The following is a 19866-nucleotide window of genomic DNA, read 5'->3' on the forward strand; positions in this document are numbered from 1 at the left end:
CTTTAACAACATTCGCACACATAGGAACATCGTGACATCTAACGTTAATGCAGAAATGAGAATAAACTCAAGCAATACAAACATAAACATGATAATCGTTTGTATATGAAATGAAAACTATTACTTGGTGCGGATAAATATGTCTAATATGACAGCAAAGCGAACATCAAGAAATATACAAACAGAAATATTGTTAAAGACAAATTTCGGTGTGTCAGAACTTTGACGTTCTTTATTATTTTCCACTGTTCAAAAAAATGGAATTTCTACTTTTTTTACCCTGTACTTATGCCTTTTAAGGTAAGTGTAAGGAACGTTTAATGAAATTGAATAATTATGAAAAACGTGGTGGAATTAGAATGTGGAAAGAAACCAGGAGAACCCCGAGACAACCCAGTAACAGGTTGTTCGCTACCACAAACCCATATGACTGGGATCAACCCAAGCACCCATATAGCAACAGAGGTGGGGCTCTACCACGTAAGCAGAGTGTACCTCATTTTATTAACTTTTAATCCTTACACTGTCTGCTGAAATTTTAACCCAAATTAATACACACATTGCAGTTGCATTTGACAGAAACGCAATTAGAGTCAAATAGTTTAAAAGAAACGTATCTGCATACCTAACATTGCGTGCTTGGTTAAGAGTTCAAAATTTCCGACTGTTATATGCAGCCCTGGACAACAAAGCAGCCAGCTCTTTCGGTTAAAAGCGAGAAGAAATGAAAGTTGTGATTATCAATCAATTTTGATTATAAAAAATATTATTATCAAAAGTATTGATGTTTTCCAGCTTTTGTTCCTGGAAGAAGTAGTATTTAAAAATATTATTCAATCAAGGATGACTGGAGTGCTAAAAGTTATGCATTTTCAGTTCCGCTGCTTACGAACACAACTGACTGAGACACAACTGCTATATCATTTTTATATGTTTATGCGCCCTACCCTTTACCTAGAGTGAAAAAAGCAGGTTATAATTATTTTAAATTATTTATGCTACTTGTACATATATATTTTTTTTTAATTTGCAGTAAATTATGAAATTATTGTCCCTAACAGTGATACTTACTATAGTGTTAACTGAGTCCGCGAATAACCAATACCTCAATCATGACAAGCACCAGAAGCATAGCGTATTCATAGAAGAATACCAACAAAAAAAATCAGCTGAAAATGGAGAGATTAAGACGAAAAATGAAACCAGCTATAGGGCAAAAGTGTGCCAATGAAGGTGGACGTACTGGAATATGTGCCCTTCTAGGGAAATGTCACGTGTCATATCTTGATTGGTTGGTTGTTGTTAGATCCCCAAGTAAGAAGTCCTCTGTCGCTGAAGAATTTAGTTGCTCTCAAAATAAATCACATAAGTTTTCATTTATATATTTTCTACATTTTCTCCACAAAAGTACGTTGCCTTCGCACAATAAGAAATCAAATAGCTGCATGTCGAGTTAATTCTATTTGGCATACACAAGTAACTAAAGCTACAATAAAGCCAAAGATATTGTATCTAACTCTTATATAATAGGAATTAATAATCTTAATGCTAAATGTTTTCGATTAGATTTCAAATTCTTTAGATTTTTCCAACTACAAAGAAAATATTCTAGCCCTGATTTACTGTCATAAAAACCTTGTCATCTACGTCATGTAAAGGGATTCAACCTTTATCATGAAGCAATAAATAAATAAATATGATATTGTTTTGTTCTCGTAAAAAAGTAAATCTTATCAACTGCGAATATTAAAATTTCAAATTTGTATTAATATTAAGCAATTTATAAGCTATATAATAATACAAACAATTCACATCAGTCTAGTGATTAAACATATCACTTTGCAACCTTATATCCCAGGGGGAAAGAAAATTCCCACTCTACGTTATAAAAACTGTAGGATTTAATGGTAAGTGCAAGGAAACGTTCAATGATTTTTCAACTCTTTTTGATGGCTCGTTCGTACGCTTTTAATATGACACGCAGAATATGTCGGCTCCACCGTATTTCATGCGTTTCAGCTAGACAGCCTACTGTTTTGAAATCTGTAAAAGATGTCTAAAGGGAGGAAAAATGGAGACATCTTGCCAGGGAAGGGGATTTTAGCAAGAAACAACTGCTTGGAAGATGCTTTGGGCAGAATATTGGAACTCTCCTATTATAAACTATGTCCTCTATCACAAGAAAATTCACAAAAATGGATCATTCCATGTCAAATCACCTAATGTTAAAACATGACAGTGCTTCAATCTTTCAGATTCCCTTCAAAATTTGTCATACATAAATACCAACTAAATTGTGCTAAATTATTTTTTTTCCGATTTTTTTGGATGAGAAGTGAGCCGGGGAAAATTTTTTGAAAAATGTGAATTTTGCTTGTATTTCACTTTTTGGCACTCAGCATCATGGATCTAAATTACCATAATTTCCCTAATTTTGAAGTTATTAGGCTCATCCAGATGTCAAATGAAAGCTTACATTTTGCTCGTTCAGTAAATCAGATAACCTTGCAAAAGGCTACACTGTCAAACATTAATGGGCGTAGAAACAAATTTTAGGAATTTTTACAAATTGTGCCATTGCTCGAAAGTTACAACTATAAAACTTTTGAAACTTTTTCTGTACACTCATCTTAACACGTACATAGTATGTTTAGAAAATAAATATTTTTTTGTATTTTTGTAATTATTATTTTCATGTACGGAAATATACAGTTTTAAGTTTTGTTACAAATTGTGTCATTTGAAGTTTTTTTCTATCGAATCATTTTATCACACATATGATACGGATAAATGTAAAAAGTTTGTTTTTGGTATTTTTTAAACTATTATTATTATTATTATTATTATTATTATTATTATTATTATTATTATTATTATTATTATTATTATTATTTAAGTTTTAAATGTACAGAAATATACAGTTTTACTGTTGTTAACAGAGTATCCCTTTCCTCTGAAGTAGTGATGGACATTCCGGAACTTTTACTTTCAGAATTCCAAAAAGTAAAATCGGAAAAATTTCGGAATTCGGAAAATTTCAGATTTCATAAAAATCTAGAATTTGGAAAAATTCTGGAAAGTGAAATTTCCGATTCCGGAAAATTTTGCCATTCCTACTCTGAAGTGACAACTATTACACTTTAAAAGTTCTTCAAATAATCATCTTAGTAAATATCAAGTAGGCTTAAAAATAAAGCTGGTGTATTGTGTAGTTTTGGTATTACCATAATATTATATTTTTGTGCTTTAACTATGACTTCAACTTTTTTCCCAATTGTACTGTCGCTTACAACTATCAAACATTTGTAACCTTTTATAGGATAAAATTTGCATTCACTAGGTATGACTAAATAACAAAAAGTGATACATTTTTTGTAATAATTTTGAGGTTTTGTGAATGGAAAATATAGGAATAGCAATGTAAGGAGTTGGCTGATTATTACAAACCGTACAAACGGAAATAAGTAATAATAAATTAATGTGCATAGAGGAAGACAATGAACATACATACTAGTAATATTTCTTAGAATTACATAGATTTACATACAAACTATTGTCTCCTATATTTCACAGTTCATTCTTTTCATTGATGATATGATGTCTTCTTTTAATTTTGCTTTCACTTGCGTAACCGGGCTGATTGGCTTGTAAGAGATGGAACAAGAATTTCCAAGACGATATATTCAAAATGTATCCAACAAAAGTCTTCATTTTCCGGCCAGTAGAATATAGAAGAGCCAGAGCGATTCCTGAATTGCACTCTGACGTACAAAAAATATAATTACAGAAAATACCATAAGCACATTTTTTTTATTTTTTAACCACATAATGTATATGCAAAGATGATTGTACGTATTAAAAAGGTTTCAAAAGTTGCATACTTGTAACTTATGACCAATGACATAATTTGTAACAAAACTTAAAACTTATATTTCTGTACATAAAAAATAATAATTACAAAAATACATAAAAACTATTTATTTTTTAAACATACTATGCATGTGTTAAGATGAATGTACAAAACAAAGTTTCAATAGTTTCATAGTTCTAACTTTTAAGCAAATGCACAATTTGTAAAAAAAAAAAAAAAAAAAAAAAAAACTAAAATTTCTTTTTTGCCTATTGATGTTTAACAGTGTAGCTTTACTTAAGATCTTCTGAAAGAGCAAATGTTAAGCTTTCATTTGACACCTCGATGAGCACAATAACTTCAAAATTAAGGAAGTTATGGTAATTTAGATCCATGATGCTGAGTACCAAAAAGTGAAATTGAAGCAAAATTCACATTTTTCAAAAAATTCTCCCCGGCCCTTTTCTCATCCAAAAAATAGAAAAATAATTTAGTATAATTTAGTTGGTATTTATGAATGAAAAAGTGTTGAAGAGAATCTGTGACAAAGAAGCACAGTGTCTACGTGATTTGACATGAACTGATCCATTACAAGGAAATTCCGAAAAATTAGCTAATCACAGAAAAATCTATGTAACACAATGGGTTTATTTATTGTGATTCGCATGAATGAGAATAAGGGTTTGGCAGTAAAGTCTGGAAAACCTGGGTGGATCACAGTATGATTTATAACTGTGACGAAAGTAAAATTACCGAGTAGCCACCTAGGTCGCGTTCTATGCGGGACATAACGCATCGGAAACCCATCCTGGATTATCCATAGTGTAAAACTCTTCCCCATTCTCTTTGCCACTTTCTTGACGTCTAGTAAATAACTTGAGGATAATAGAAAGTATGGAAAATTTAAAATGCAAATTACCTGCTGAATTTTATATGAAATAGTACTAAATAATCGAAACTAGATAATATATACAAAACAAAACAAACAATTTCTTCTACATCTGTTCTAAAATAGGTCAGGGGTGTGGGGTTTATAACGTCGCACAGTGGTCCTAATTGTGAAAAGCATGATCAAAACGTTCTAAATCAAACTTTCAATTTGGAAAGTTTTATGCTCCTGAATAGATAGATTGCTGTTTTTACCGTCAGAAATTGCTGCTTTAAAGGGACAAATGAACAGCAGACTTCACTGTAGAAATCTATTTCAATCTGAGCATTAAATTATGTAATTTCTCATTATGAGTTTTCCGCCATTCGCATTTCCGTTTTCCCTAATCCCGAATATTCGTCTCAGGATTTTATGGGTAATAAATAACCTCAATAAAATATATTTCTAGCGTTTTCTGCTTGACTTTAAATTTGGGATATGCAGTCGATAGCTGTTCCACGTTTCACTGCTTATCCGGAACAAAACCAACACTGTTTCTTGGTTAGACTATGTGTGTTTTGTTCTGTATTCGATTCCCTGTGGAAAAGAATCACTTCAGGTTCTATCTTGAACGGAGGTTGTAATCGACCTGTTTGATCCATTATAGTATTTTATCTGTTTTTGTCTGTTTGGACTCTTATTCTTCATGTTAAGCGATTTTAAGTGCTACTAATTATTATTAATGTTGAGTTGAAATAAATAAATAAATAATGTCCAGCCAAATCTAATCGTCCGGAATCCATAAGGATTCCGTGAATGGAATATATTCCTTTCGCTGTAATCGTATATTTAATATGTACCATATCAGGAACTTGCTGTTTAATCCTGAATTAGGTTAAACAAATGGCAATAGCAGTCACAGTTTTAATATTGATACTCAGAAGCTGATTCTGTCGTATAATGCGTTGGCTTTATATTAATGTAATTGTATGTCTGGTGTGATTCACGGTGTTAAAGTAGATCATCTATGATATATCCTACTACAAATATGAATCATTATAATAGATATAAATATTTGATGATGTGAAGACATGAATAAAGATTCGTAATAATATAGTTAGATATATATTGAATACGTAAATGGAGATTCTTCTTAGACACTTGATGGCTAATGACTAAGGTAAACATGAGTTGCACGTCACGCATTTCCCTAAGTGTATCTTAAATGCCTCACCTGTTATGGAAAAATATATCGCATCAAAAACTGCATACGACCCTTAACATAATTGGAGGTAAATAAAAAGTAATCCTTTGTGGCATAAGTTGGTTTAAGTATTTTATTTTCATCTTAAGTAGATTTGCAACCATCGGTATTCCTGATATGTTATAATGCTTTGTGTTCTCTTCTCCTGGTGTGGTTTTCCTGCATAGTGCAACGTATCTGCAGCCTACAATCCGATGCTTGCAGCTGATGAAAGTAATCACTTTGTGATCTGATATGTCATCAGCCAACAAATAGAATAAATCCAGAAAGAGTAGCAGTACAAGGTCCATGTCTCATATAGCCTGGGTGATGAAAAGGCGTGCTAATCTTTCAGATACAAAAATCGAAAATCTAACAATATCAGACACTCACCGTGTACAGACTGAGACGAAGCATGAAGAGATGTACACCGGGAACCGCTCAGAAAGATGGGAAAATAATCATATGGATCAGAATGATAATGTGAGTGGCGGACATTATCATGAAACTAAAAATAAATTGCAGTATCAATGGGTCGATCATATTGCAAGTCAAACGATAATAGGTGAACAAAACAATCTTTGATTACATATAAAGGAACAAGGAGGGAATTAAGAGACGCCCTTATACGTGTTGTGATGTAATCAAGAAACACTGGGGTAACGTGAAAAAAATTGCCAAAGTTAGTTGGTTGTGCACAAGAGTTGGAAGGACATCTATCTAGTATTGGATTGATAACAGTTCACTATGATAGACATGATTAATTATCAGAATATAATGATATGTCTTAAGTCTGTCTATAAATTCCAAAATTTGATAAAATCAGCCTATCCGGAATTATAGCCATTTTGATTCATTAACTGTCTGCTGTACATAAAATCTCGTGTTTATAAGGTAAAAGTAAGTAAGTCATTTAATTCCTTTGAAGTTTTACATTCCTTTCAGCAGTGAGACTATATGAGACTGGCCTAAGCTTGGATTGAACCGCACCCGTTCACAGAGAAACACATCCAGTCTTCCGCTCTAGCTATATAGCTATGAAGTAGTTATGTAAAATGAATGTGAAAATCAGAAGCGATTGTTAAAATAGTATTCAATATAACATTAGCGTTTGTGGTTTCATCGTCGGAATATAACACATGAAGTATTGTATGAAAAAGTGGAGGAAGGTTTCAAACAGTAACTTTTCAGATGCTTCACAACCAGTAAACGAGTACGTGGAGACGGATGCATCTGTATGTACAGAATGGTGGAGCACACACTGATCCACTACGCACAGCGACCTACATAAGTACCTGGAACCCTGGTTGTTATAATTCCATTACTTGAGGTCAATGTCATTTGGAGTAGTGAGAACGCCTAGACAGATGCAACCCATTTTTCACGTACCTTTCCTCGGCACTAACAGCACTCAGTAGCACTGAGTCAAATCTTTAAGCAAGAAAAATTGTGAGTAGATGGCGCACGAATCATTCTCCATTCTGAGGTCAATCTCTCTGGTTCAGAGCATGTTGTCCAATAAACATCATATGTTAATATCAATATTGCTATGTATGTAATGTACTATTTCATTGGGTCTAGGTCAAAACCTCCACAGCCAAAACCCCCACACGATCGGTCATAACCCCCACACAAATGGACAAATCTCCCAAACGCACGAACGGTCAAAACCCCCACAGCCAAAACCCCCACTCTCAAGAAATGTCAAAACGCCCACACAATCGGTCATAACACCCACACTAATGGACAAAGCAGCCACACATAGCAACGGTCATAATCCCCACATAAATGGACAAAACTCCTACACAAATGGTCAAAACTCCCACATGCAGAAATTGTCACAACTGCCACACAAATGGACAAAACCCCCACAAAATCGGACAAATCCCCCACACTCTGAAATGATCGTCATTTCACGTCTTTGTTGCGGCTCTTTATGACGCCCATGAAGAATAGTTGAAACATTAGTTTTAGTGGAATAAAAAATGTTATTAAAAAGTACAAGGGCATACATGCAACCAGGATCATTTCAGAGTGTGGGAGATTTGTCCGATTGTGTGGGGGTTTTGTCCATTTGTGTGGCAGTTGTGACTATTTCTGCATGTTGGAGTTTTGTCCATTTGTGTGGGTGTTTTGTCCATTTATGTGGGGATTGTGACCGTTGCTATGTGTGGCTGTTTTGTCCATTTGTGTGGGAGATATGACCGTTGGAGGTTATGACCGACTACCAGTGTGGGGGTTTTGGCTGTGGGGGTTATGACCGTTCGTGTATTTGGGAGATTTGTCCATTTGTTTGGGGGTTATGACCGATCGTGTGGGAGTTTTGACATTTCTTGAGTGTGGGGGTTTTGGCTGTGGGGGTTTTGACCGTTCGTGCATTTGGGGGATTTGTCCATTTGTGTGGGGGTTATGATCGTTTGTGTGGGCGTTTTGACATTTCTTCAGTGTGGGGGTTTTGGCTGTGGGGGTTTTGACCGGTTCCTATTTCATTGTATACTGTATATTCAAAGAAATAAACACACTGATTACACATGAATCAGAAAATGCTTGAAAGTAGACGAAAATATCAAATCTAGAGAAACTCTTGGAAATAAGTTTGTAATAAAACTGTCTCCACTGATAGACTTTCTCCCATTCTCTTTCTTCCAACATATTTTTTTTCTAGGAAAGAGAATACCTTGCTTGTCACACTGAGTGAGCTTTGAAATTGAAATTGGCACAGAAACACTTGAAAAAAGTTTCTGCCTACCCGGGATTCCAACCCAGATCTACAGAATATAAGTTCAATGCGCTAACCACTCACCTTCCGTGTCACTTGAACATCCACCCAAACAGATACCTAGTTAAAATCGTTTCATGGAAAAATATAAACAACGTACTGACGATTGTGCGAGTGTCTAACTCGAGATTTCCTTGTTTAACTCAAAAACAAGTTATATAGACGTTCCTCATGAGGAAAATATCACAAAACTTTCTTCAAGTTCAAGCTAATTCATCGGTTGCAGGGATGGTCCCGATTTACATTACATTTCATCTTTACCATAACTTCTAATTTCCAAAGAAGAAAAGACTACTGAAATTATTTTCACATTGTTTGAATTGTATTAACACGTGTAGAAATAGACAGTTCTATGTTTATGTTCCATAACTATTAGTTTATTTTCTTATATTCATATAGGAATTTGCGGCTAATTGAGCCGATGGCGTTCGGCTTTTGATCATGAGGCGCAATCCACTAGGGGTTCAAATTCCTCTGAAGATCAACGTCGGAATTTTAACTGTCCTCAGTATTTCTGTGTTCATGTCCTTGTAGTGTTTAGATTACGTCGATAGGTCATGAGGTACCACTGGCGAAGAGTACTCCGGTTGGAGCGATTTGTTTAAAAAAAGGTGAAAGCAGGAATATCTGATTGGAGCTACTTGGGTTGAAATCCCGTCGTGACAATTATTAATTTTTCTTAATGGGAAGATAATGTATATGTAATTGGCATTGTAATAATGTTATTCCTTTATCATTGTTATTATTACCAAAGAAGGGAATAAAAAGTAACATGGTCTTAGCATTGCGTAGGAGCAGAAAAGATATACAGTACTTAAGATATTTCTTAGGATTACAGATAAACGCAATAATATTATTACGTTTATGGATTTACAGATAAAATTATCATTTTATGACAAGAAATGGAATATAAATATTTGGTAGCTGATAACAGTAATGTATTTTGTTTGACCCTTCTTGTAGGCAGAAAGTTTATTTGACATCTTAAAAACGATCATTGTCGTGACTAGCGTTGTAAGTTCGATCATTATTTGCAATTTGTACACAGCTAGGAAATTTTTCTTAGAACTCATTTTTCGCCCATACTACAGCAGTAAGGACGTGTTTAGCCCTCATGTATTAATCAATTCCTGTCCAAACACGTTACTCCCAGAGAGTTACCAATGAAGGTTGAATCGGATGACGCAATTTTGTGTTTTCGCCATTTCACCTGTGAAGGAATTCGACTCAATTCTTAGACCCAAAGAAATTGAATATACTTTATGTTAGTATACATCAGAAGTATAATTACTGCAGATCATAAACATTTCCTGAATTGCCACAGCCGGATTCGAATCCGTGTCCCCAACATTATTAAACTAACGCTTAAGCTTCTACTCTAAGAAATGGGAGAAGTAAAAACTTGGATATGCCGTGAAATCAGTAATTACAGAGTTTTACGATTCCAGCGTAATAATGCTAAGGCTTTCTGATTGCAGTCATTATAAAATAGTAATATATTATGCAGAAAGATCAATCCAGAGAATTCAACTTTAAATTTACAACTCATATATATGAAAGCGATACCGTATGCTCTCTTCTCGGGCCCTGATTTTCAATTGTGAATATGCAATTTTTTGTTTTCCATCTTCTATATGTTATCACATCCAGAGTTGAAGTGGGTCAGTGTGTCAATTGGATCGAGTTTTCTGAGTGGGTAAATGGGTCATGGGTCAACAGCATGTGACCTTCTGCGACCCATTATCCAGCGTGACCCACTTCGACCCACCGCCCACAGTAACCCACTGTGACCCACCGTCCCACTCTGCTGACTGCATTGTAGAAAGCACCTTTTGAAAAGCATTTTTTTCAGTCTCGACCCTAGCCATAGAAACTAAAAACACGTATCTGATTGGTGGCAGCTTGAGATTGTGCACACCTTCTAGTGTATGTATTGTGTATTATAGTAGTAATGAAACATCATTATGACTTTCTTGGATTTAAAGAAGAAGAAAACAGAAGAAGCAGTTGAGATTAAATTTACATCATGGCAGTCAAGATGGAACCAAACGAGCCCTGCAAGGTTTCTAATACGCTCCTTATCCTCCACCTACTACTAATACTACTAATACTGTGGATTCGTTTAGCAAAACTGCAACCCAACGTAATAATTTTTTACCATTATTTTCATCTTATTTTAGTGAAAAAAACAGTGTTTTGAAAAGTTTTAAAATTAAATATAAAAATAAAAGAATTCTTTGGCCCGGGTTTCAACCCACACCAAAATCAATTATAATTACTAACAAATTACGCTAGTGCACACCGCCACGAAGAACGCCAGTAGCTGTCAGTTGTTTTTTGCTATGACTGTATGCCAGTAAAAGCCACATATTTATGGTACGTGAAGAGAAACGGATAATTCCAAGTTACCAGAACCGCGTATTTAGCTCTTATTAGTAGGATTGAGCGTGATTTTTTAAAAATGCTTCTGAACACTGGTCAATTAGTCTACGTTCTACCTTCAAGTCCTCTATTCCCCTTTTTGATTTGTGTCTGTTTACTTACCTGTGATTTTTATCTCTAAGTGAAAAAAGAACTGGAGGTATTTTTGCGCCATGAGTAAACGTTTCAAACACCTACTAGCCCATTTCTTTGTAAATGTCGAACGTCGATATGGCGATGCGTCGAAGGATTGCCGCTAGTGTCCTAGTGGCGGCAGGGTTTCGTCCAGTCGAAACATATCTCGAGATGGGGTGTTGAAGTTTCCACTGCGTAGCAGCGGGGAAATCGTTTTGGTTCGCGCTTCTTTGATTCGTCGCGGAGAATCGCGAAGGGCCAACACGAACCATTACCTAGTCATGTACATGCGGTTATTATGAATTATATGTTACTTTTTCCTGGGGATTTATTCCTAAAGTGAGCTCAGGAGGTCAAATAACCTCTGCCTCAACATCATGAAGTGAAAAAATCTTGAAATAAGTGCGATAATTGTATGAATGTAGATGTCAACTGTCGTCGATCATTATATAGTGAGTACGGGAGAACTATGAAAAAAACTAAATAGACACACGTCGTTTTGTTATAAAAGTACAAGGCGATAAAAATGTATCTCATCCCAAATATCGTCTAATATACCCAGTTAAAGGAGCACTCTGATTTACCACATTAAAGAGATCTCAACGATTTATCCCTTTACAAACGACATTCACTTTATAGCCTCGGTGGCGAAGTCGGAAGAACACTCGCTTAATAATCATAATATTGCTGGTTCGAGCCCTCTCCTCGGTATTATTTGCTACTTTTTTAGTGTTTTTTAAACTTATCTTAATGTAAACATATCAAACATATAGGCGATTTAACATCTTGGTGGAGTAATTATGTGGTTCATTGGCGTTTTGTCGTATCTCTGCCGCTGGTGGTATAATTTTCAAAACGGGAGAAAGGCCATCGTCGATGCGGGGACGCCAATTTTTGGCGAGATATCGCTTGTTGCCTATTGGTGGTCCACCGACGCTTACGACTTGGTTTGTATATTGATATTTTATTTGTAATAAAAGCAATATGACTTATACTACTACTACTTGGCTATCGAGACAAACTGCCTGTGAGTTTTAGAAGAGCTAACTACTGGAAAAATACATTTTTGAATCACTGTAACGTATAAAGTATTATATAAAAATGAATGTAACTATGTGCGCGTAATCATCCCTTCCAAATTGCAGTCAAATAAAATGACTTCTGGTATATAGTTAGGCCTTAATCCAAACTGTTATATGTTTATTATGATAATAACCAAAGAGATAGTGGGGATCCGAATTTTTGCGCAAAATGTGTTTCTCACAAGCCGTTAATCTTACGGAGCTGAAATTCAGTATACTAGCTCTTGAATGAAAATGAACAAAACATCTCCTAGCATTTTTTAATATTCTCGTTTATGGGGAGGGGTGCACTTACTACATTTGGTAAATAAATAGTGGGTTAGTTTGTAAAAACAATCGAAAACGATCGATATTAGTTGATAAACAAATTGAGAAAGAAGAAATATATTAGTCGACTCTCACTTATTCATTCGCGTGAGAGATCCGGGTTTGATTCCCGGCGGGAACATATGTAATTCAGATTCACGTTTAGGGATGCGCATTAGACGAGTCGAGACAGAATTTTCCTTACAGCTCTTCTAATAGAAAAGTATACATTTCTCGAATCGAGACATCTCTTTTATAGCACATTTTCTAGTCGAAACAGCATCAAATCTTATCTCGTTCGCATCCATATTCACGTTAATCCGCAATTCTAGGTCTGATATAGCCTCGGTACTGAAAGGGACGTTAAACTCAAAATGAACTTATCTCAACTCGGCAAAAAATACAGTGCCTGCCATTTTATATCCATATTTACTTACCACATAATTGCTGAAGCTTGTTCATTATATGAAGCGGTTAGAGCACAGAGGTATCAACACATAAAGTTGTGAGAAAATTAAACATAAAATTTGTAATGTAAGCTTCTGTATGTTGGTCTCCTTACCTTGACATGAGACGTTCAAATTCCATCCGCATTTCCACCGAAAAGTATCGATAATTCAACAAGCAATAATTAAATCATGATAATTTAATTGAAATTCATCGTAATGTTGCCCCTGACAAAAACTTTACCATTTTACATCGTAAAGTTCAGATCCATTGTTATTGTAACGGAGCGGTGTTTTAGCAATTGACCGTAGACATTCAAACTCTGATTAGTTAGAAATTGAAAACCTGGTTTTATTACAAGTATAAATTTAGTAGTCGTATCATGTAGAGAAGAAGCTCTGTATCATGTGTCAAAGTTTATGATGTGTTTTGCTGGGTCAGTGGTTTGTGGTGGGTGGTGGTCGTAGTAGTTCAGGTTGGGTGGTTAGTCATGGTGGGTCGTGGGTCAGAGTGGGTCACTGTGGGTAGTAGATCCGTGGGTCGTGGTTCAAGTTTTCGTTGACCCACGCCACCACTGGTCAAATATGTAAATCCAAACTAAACAAGGAGCAATATTAATAACCAAAACGCTCAACATCTTAGATATTCATGACATAACTATTGCAAGATCCGAATAATTCTAGTATATTCACAAATCATTATTTGTCATATTTTACCAAAATACGTCATGACTTTTCCGACAACCTGATACTTTAAATGTTGTTATTACGCAAACTTCATTGATCTCATCACTTATTCCCTTAGTCTCTTATGATCATCACAATCTTTAGGGTACTTCCGGTAGATATAGAAAGGTGAAATGCAGTATCCAGGTTTGGTGTACCGTGCAAGTAAACAAATAACATGCAACAAGATAATACTTACCGCCCCCAAAACCCCTACAACGGAGTGTGTTGATTATTCAACAAAAATACTTGAAGTCAAATCAGAAAATTCATAAAATATAAAATATGTAGCCAAGTCTCGCCTTTACATTAATAATAGTAATAATAATAATAATAATAATAATAATAATAATAATAATAATAATAATAATAATAATAATAACGAATAACAGAAATACAAAATCAAGTACGTAAACTATACCTTCCATTTAAGATTAAAAGTATTACCACGACGGGATTCTAACCCGTGTCTCTGCCATAAGAGTTTCAATATTTGCCTATCTACCACAAATTACTCATACAAAGATAAAACAATAAACTACTAGTTACAGAAGGTAAAAATAGTTTTGTTTTTCTACTGGTATTGATGCAATTCAAAATTTGCGAAAATAATGTCTGGCGGCTTGCATTTTCGCGAATTCCAAGAATTTCAGATATTCTCTGATCTTGTTGGCCAATGCAGATAGGACATCAACAGTCATGACAGGCATATAGCGAAAAGTAAATTGTCTTTCGTAGCCCAGCAGTTTAGCAGAACATCCTAGTAAAAAATCGTTTTGGCGTGTGTTCAAAACCAGCCGAAAGAATTTTTTATTTTGCTTTTTAAATTGCCGGATCAGGCCGGTAAGAACTTACCGAATCAGGCCATATTGCTTTTCCAATCATCGACAGTCCATTGTCTGGCATTAGTTTCTTTTCGCTAAAGTGTTGTTGCTGCTGATTAGCAGTTTGCAATTTGCAACCCCAGTGCAGGTGTTCAGGTTATGTAACTTGAGTAGGACTGTTGTAATCGTAGTAGGTTGATACAGGTACAGATTGAGTTTTGCAGACATGTTGCGGTATTATGTCTTCTTCTTGGTGAATCTTGTAGAATGCTAGGTGATCCTTGTCACTGATGCTTCCTTTCCGGCGTCTTCATCATCTGCCACACTCCTTCTCCACAAGACATACCCAACAAACATCTGCAGAAATTAAACCAGAGCCACATTTTGTCATGTTGGAAACTTAGAGTTTTATCGTTTTGCATATAACGACTTATCAAAAGGATAGTCGTAAACCTGGTTCGTTTGATGATATAAAAATCCTGAGTGGTAGTATTTCTTTGCATGTAAAAATTAGCTTCAATAATTATATACTATTAATCTCACCTTTTTAATAAGAATGATAACGTCTATGAACGGTGCTAAAAATGGTTTATTAATTGATATACTTTATAATATCTTTATCTTAAAACTGTCAAGCACACAAACTTGCTGACTAGGTATCCATCAACATGTACATAGCAACAACTATCCCATAATAATAATTTACATATCTTAAAAACATTCTTCCTTTTTTAATATGAAATTAACATTCTACTAAGTATAGTGCACATGTATGAGCACTTTCTGTCCAAAGTACAGGTAATTATTACTCAATCCAAAGTATTTTCTTATATAAAAATGTCGCTCGACAAATGGACTGAATATAAAAGTCATGAGTAAGCTTGGCTTTTATCTTCAAGAACCACTGGTCCGTTTACATTAGTGTTCTTACATTGCATATGTCCATCATATTTTGATCGCACCTCGTATATCTCTTCATTACATTTCACATATATATATTTTTAACAAATCTTACACTTCATCAATACTTATTTTTAATTACATTAATTATATTTATTTCATTATTATTCACTACATTATTATTATATTTTCTTATTAAAAATATCGTCGCTCATTTAATTAATCGTTGAAGAGTGCGAATTCAAAAATCGTAAGGGACAAACATTAGTTTCAAATAATCAGGGCACATTATATAACAAATAAGTCAGATGTTGCATTTTAATGTATACATCGTAGCACTAAGATGTCATAATAAAGAAGAATCTTGTTCGGAAAATATATAGGATAGCTCATAAAAACAGTCGTCGAATAATTAGTTTTATAGAATAGATATTCTTCTTAACATAATCTTTGGCAATTAAGTTTTCAACACAAATCTATCTAATATAAATAATCTTTGCTTTTAATCATTTATGAATTAAATTATAATTCTTACATATATTAAAAACATTTGAGAATTATCATTGATTAATGAGAATTAAAGAGAATTAAAGAATAAAAATAAAATAAATGTTCATGAAAGTATATAGCTGATATGGGTTTAACTAAATTTCATTAACGGTAATCAGGTTACATTCGTACTTGCATACGATTCTAATAAAGTACATTGTACTGCGCAATCATGATTAGGTTCCGTACTATTTTGTACATGTATTGCGTCGTGATTCTGATTTTGATATGAAGTGCCATCTCTTGACCTCCAATTACGTCTATCCACGTAGTTCGCTGTATTCCTGGAATTTCTCCATACATTTCGTCTATTTTTAAACCTATTTTGACTATATGGTCTAACATATGAATTGCTATGATTAATTAGGTTAGGCGGATTCCCTACATAACTTTGCCTATTTTGCTCATTTTGATTGCTAGAATTTACTCGGCTTAGGTTATGTTCCGTATTATTCACACTCCGGATATTCAAATTCCGAACAGGCACCAAATGATCTGAATTATTCTTATTTTTACCCATTCCTGCTTGTTGATTCATGGCATGGTATTGAGTTTCATAGCATTGGACAAGCATTAATAAATGGCTGAAACTCATACACTGGGTGGAAAATAAGATCTGTTGTAACTTAAATGGAAGCAGATTTCGAATCGATGCTATTATTCTCGATTCCGATTGCAATGGATTAACAACCTTTAATTCGTTGTATGTATTAACAACAAACTCTACAACAGATTTATGCAATCGAGGATTGAAGTGTTGATTTCTAATGATGGCATCTCTATTTGCCAGCAAAAAGTCATTTTCATAATTAGCGATCAGTGCCGCTTCGAATTCATCATATGTACTAATGTGATCACGTACTGCTTTAAACCATAAGGAACAAGGTGGGAGTAATACATGAGGTATTAATTTCATATATTGTGATCTATCTATACACATTATATTGCATTCGTCCTGGAATTTCTCTAAGAAAGAAGTAGCATTCTCGTTACACTTACCACTGAATTTGCTCATAGCTCGTATTTCACTCATCTTAACACTTAATTTTACCTTCCTTTTATCATTCCGTGTACTTGTTGAGTGATAGTTCCTATCCATGACGTGCTGTGTCGTCACACCATCTATGTTTCGCCCATCTGTACTCTTCGGATAACTTTCTTCCAATATAATATTCTCATCAGACCCCGGCTAAGGCGAGTTCATCTCAGGTGAGTGGGGAAACTCCAAGCGATCACTACCCAAGTTATTACGGTATGTGTTGTCCTTAGCCTGTAGCGTTCTAATCTCTTCCTGTATAGTAGCTAACAATTGCGTATTTACACGTATGTTGTTAGAATTGTTGATGACCTGGATCTTTTGCTGTTGAATGGAAGATTCTATTACTTGTAAATCTTTTTTTACAGCACTGATTTCTTGGTTTTGGTGATTGTGCTTTTCCTGACAATCATCGGATATTCTTTTTAACTTTTCCTCAAACTGTGAGGATATGTCATTCACCACCTGGACAATAGTCTGTTTCGTTTCATCTGATTTCTGTTCTATCCGTCTACTTAATTCTTCATATTGCTTGTTAGATTCGTCAAACTTCAGTTCTATCTTCTGTTCTATCGTCTGCTTCAATTCTTCATTTTGCTTGTTAGATTCATCAGACTTCTGTTCTATTCGTCTACTTAATTCTTCAGAGTTATGTTCTATCGTCTGCTTTAATTCTTCGTATTGCTTATTGGATTTTTCGGAGTTCTGTTCTATGGTCTGCTTTATCTCGGTAGACATCTGAATCAATTGTCGCTGTAAAGCTAACAAGATTCGGTCCTCCGATGTCAATCCTGGTGTTACACTAGTTTCACCGTTGTCACTATTATTTGATTCATGCTCCATTGTTTCGTTGTCCATTTTTCTTATAATTACCCTACCACTTCGCAATATGGTCAAATTCGTATTCATTAACTATAGTACAAAAGTAAATTCAACCTTACTCTTCTTCGGGATATGAATTTACAGTAAGTCCCGGGTGAGGTAAACCAAAATTTTTATAACGACTTATCAAAAGGATAGTCGTAAACATGGTTCGTTTGATGATATAAAAATCCTGAGTGGTAGTATTTCTTTGCATGTAAAAATTAGCTTCAAGAATTATATACTATTAATCTCACCTTTTTAATAAGAATGATAACGTCTATGAACGGTGCTAAAAATGGTTTATTAATTGATATACTTTATAATATCTTTATCTTAAAACTGTCAAGCACACAAACTTGCTGACTAGGTATCCATCAACATGTACATAGCAACAACTATCCCATAATAATAATTTACATATCTTAAAAACATTCTTCCTTTTTTAATATGAAATTAACATTCTACTAAGTATAGTGCACATGTATGAGCACTTTCTGCCCAAAGTACAGGTAATTATTACTCAATCCAAAGTATTTTGTTATATGCATCACCGCCATCTGCCTGCTTCAACATACGCCTCTGTAGGACCCGTCCTGATATGCGGCAAATGATCTCCTATTACACCACTAACAAGTTCCGTACCCTACATTTCTCTGTTACTGCTTCAAACATCTTACGTTCCAATCTACAAGTCTTCCCATTATATACTTACAAATACCGTATATAATTTATGAAACATTTCTTTTTCTGTTTTGATGCAAAACTTACATTTTACTTCCCAGCCTATCGTCCAAGATCCTCCCTCAACCCAAGTAAAAGAACTCCTCTATATTCACTAATGATTAGGGCATTCCCAGATAGCAAAAATGACTTGCAACAAACTTGCAGCAGATTTGCAATTCAAGTCTGGCAAACTTGCAGCAGACTTGTGATGCAAGTCTGCAAGTTTGATGCAAGTTTAATGCAAACTTCCTAGTTGACGCTCTTCGAACTTGCAGCACGCCTGCAGTGCAAATGTATGGTAAGTTTGCAAAGCAAGTTTCTACTTGCACTGCAAGTACACAGTAAGTTCGCAGCAAGCTAACCCAGGTTTGACGCAAGTCTCAGCAAGTATATCACGTGCACTGCAAGTGCACAACAAGTTGGCAGCAAGTTTGTGTAGGTTAAAAGCAAGCCTCTGCAAGGATACGACTTGCACTGCAAGTCCCCAACAAGTCTACAGCAAGTTTGTAGTAAGTCTTCTGCAAGTATATACTTGCATTGCAAGGCTACAGCAGGTTTTCATCAAGTGAGTGTAGTAAGTCTTCTGCAGGTATATACTTGTATTGCAAGTCTACTGCAAGTGTGTGGAACTTAGCATAGCAAGCCTGCAGCAAGCACTTTACTTCCTCTGCAAGTCTTCTGCTAGTGATAGCACATTGAAGGATGCATTAGCGAGTAGAGCTTGCACTTTCATTGCAGAAGAAAAGTGCTTTATTTTGCTATAATACAAATATAACACTTGGCGAGACCAAGTGATGTACTTGTAAAAGAAATAATAAAACATGCATTTTTCTTTTACAATGGAAAGTCTAGGCCGCGAAGGTTAATGCTCATCTCGCCACTGCTTGCTGACTTACACGTGACTTATGGAAGTGAAACGCTTAAAGAATATACTGCATGCAAACTTACACTCATACAAGAATCCAATTGATATGAAAGAAAATGACAATATGGCCTAAAATTCTACAACAGCAAAATGTGACAAAATAATCTAAAAATTCTTTTGCTGTAACCGTGAAAAATCAAGTTATTATTTGTATCTGCATTGTGGTTCGTTAAAACAGTTTTAACATGT

The sequence above is a fragment of the Thermobia domestica genome, chromosome 2 (genome assembly GCF_964235325.1).
Source record: "Thermobia domestica chromosome 2, izTheDome1.hap1.1, whole genome shotgun sequence".
Lineage (NCBI taxonomy): Eukaryota > Metazoa > Arthropoda > Insecta > Zygentoma > Lepismatidae > Thermobia > Thermobia domestica.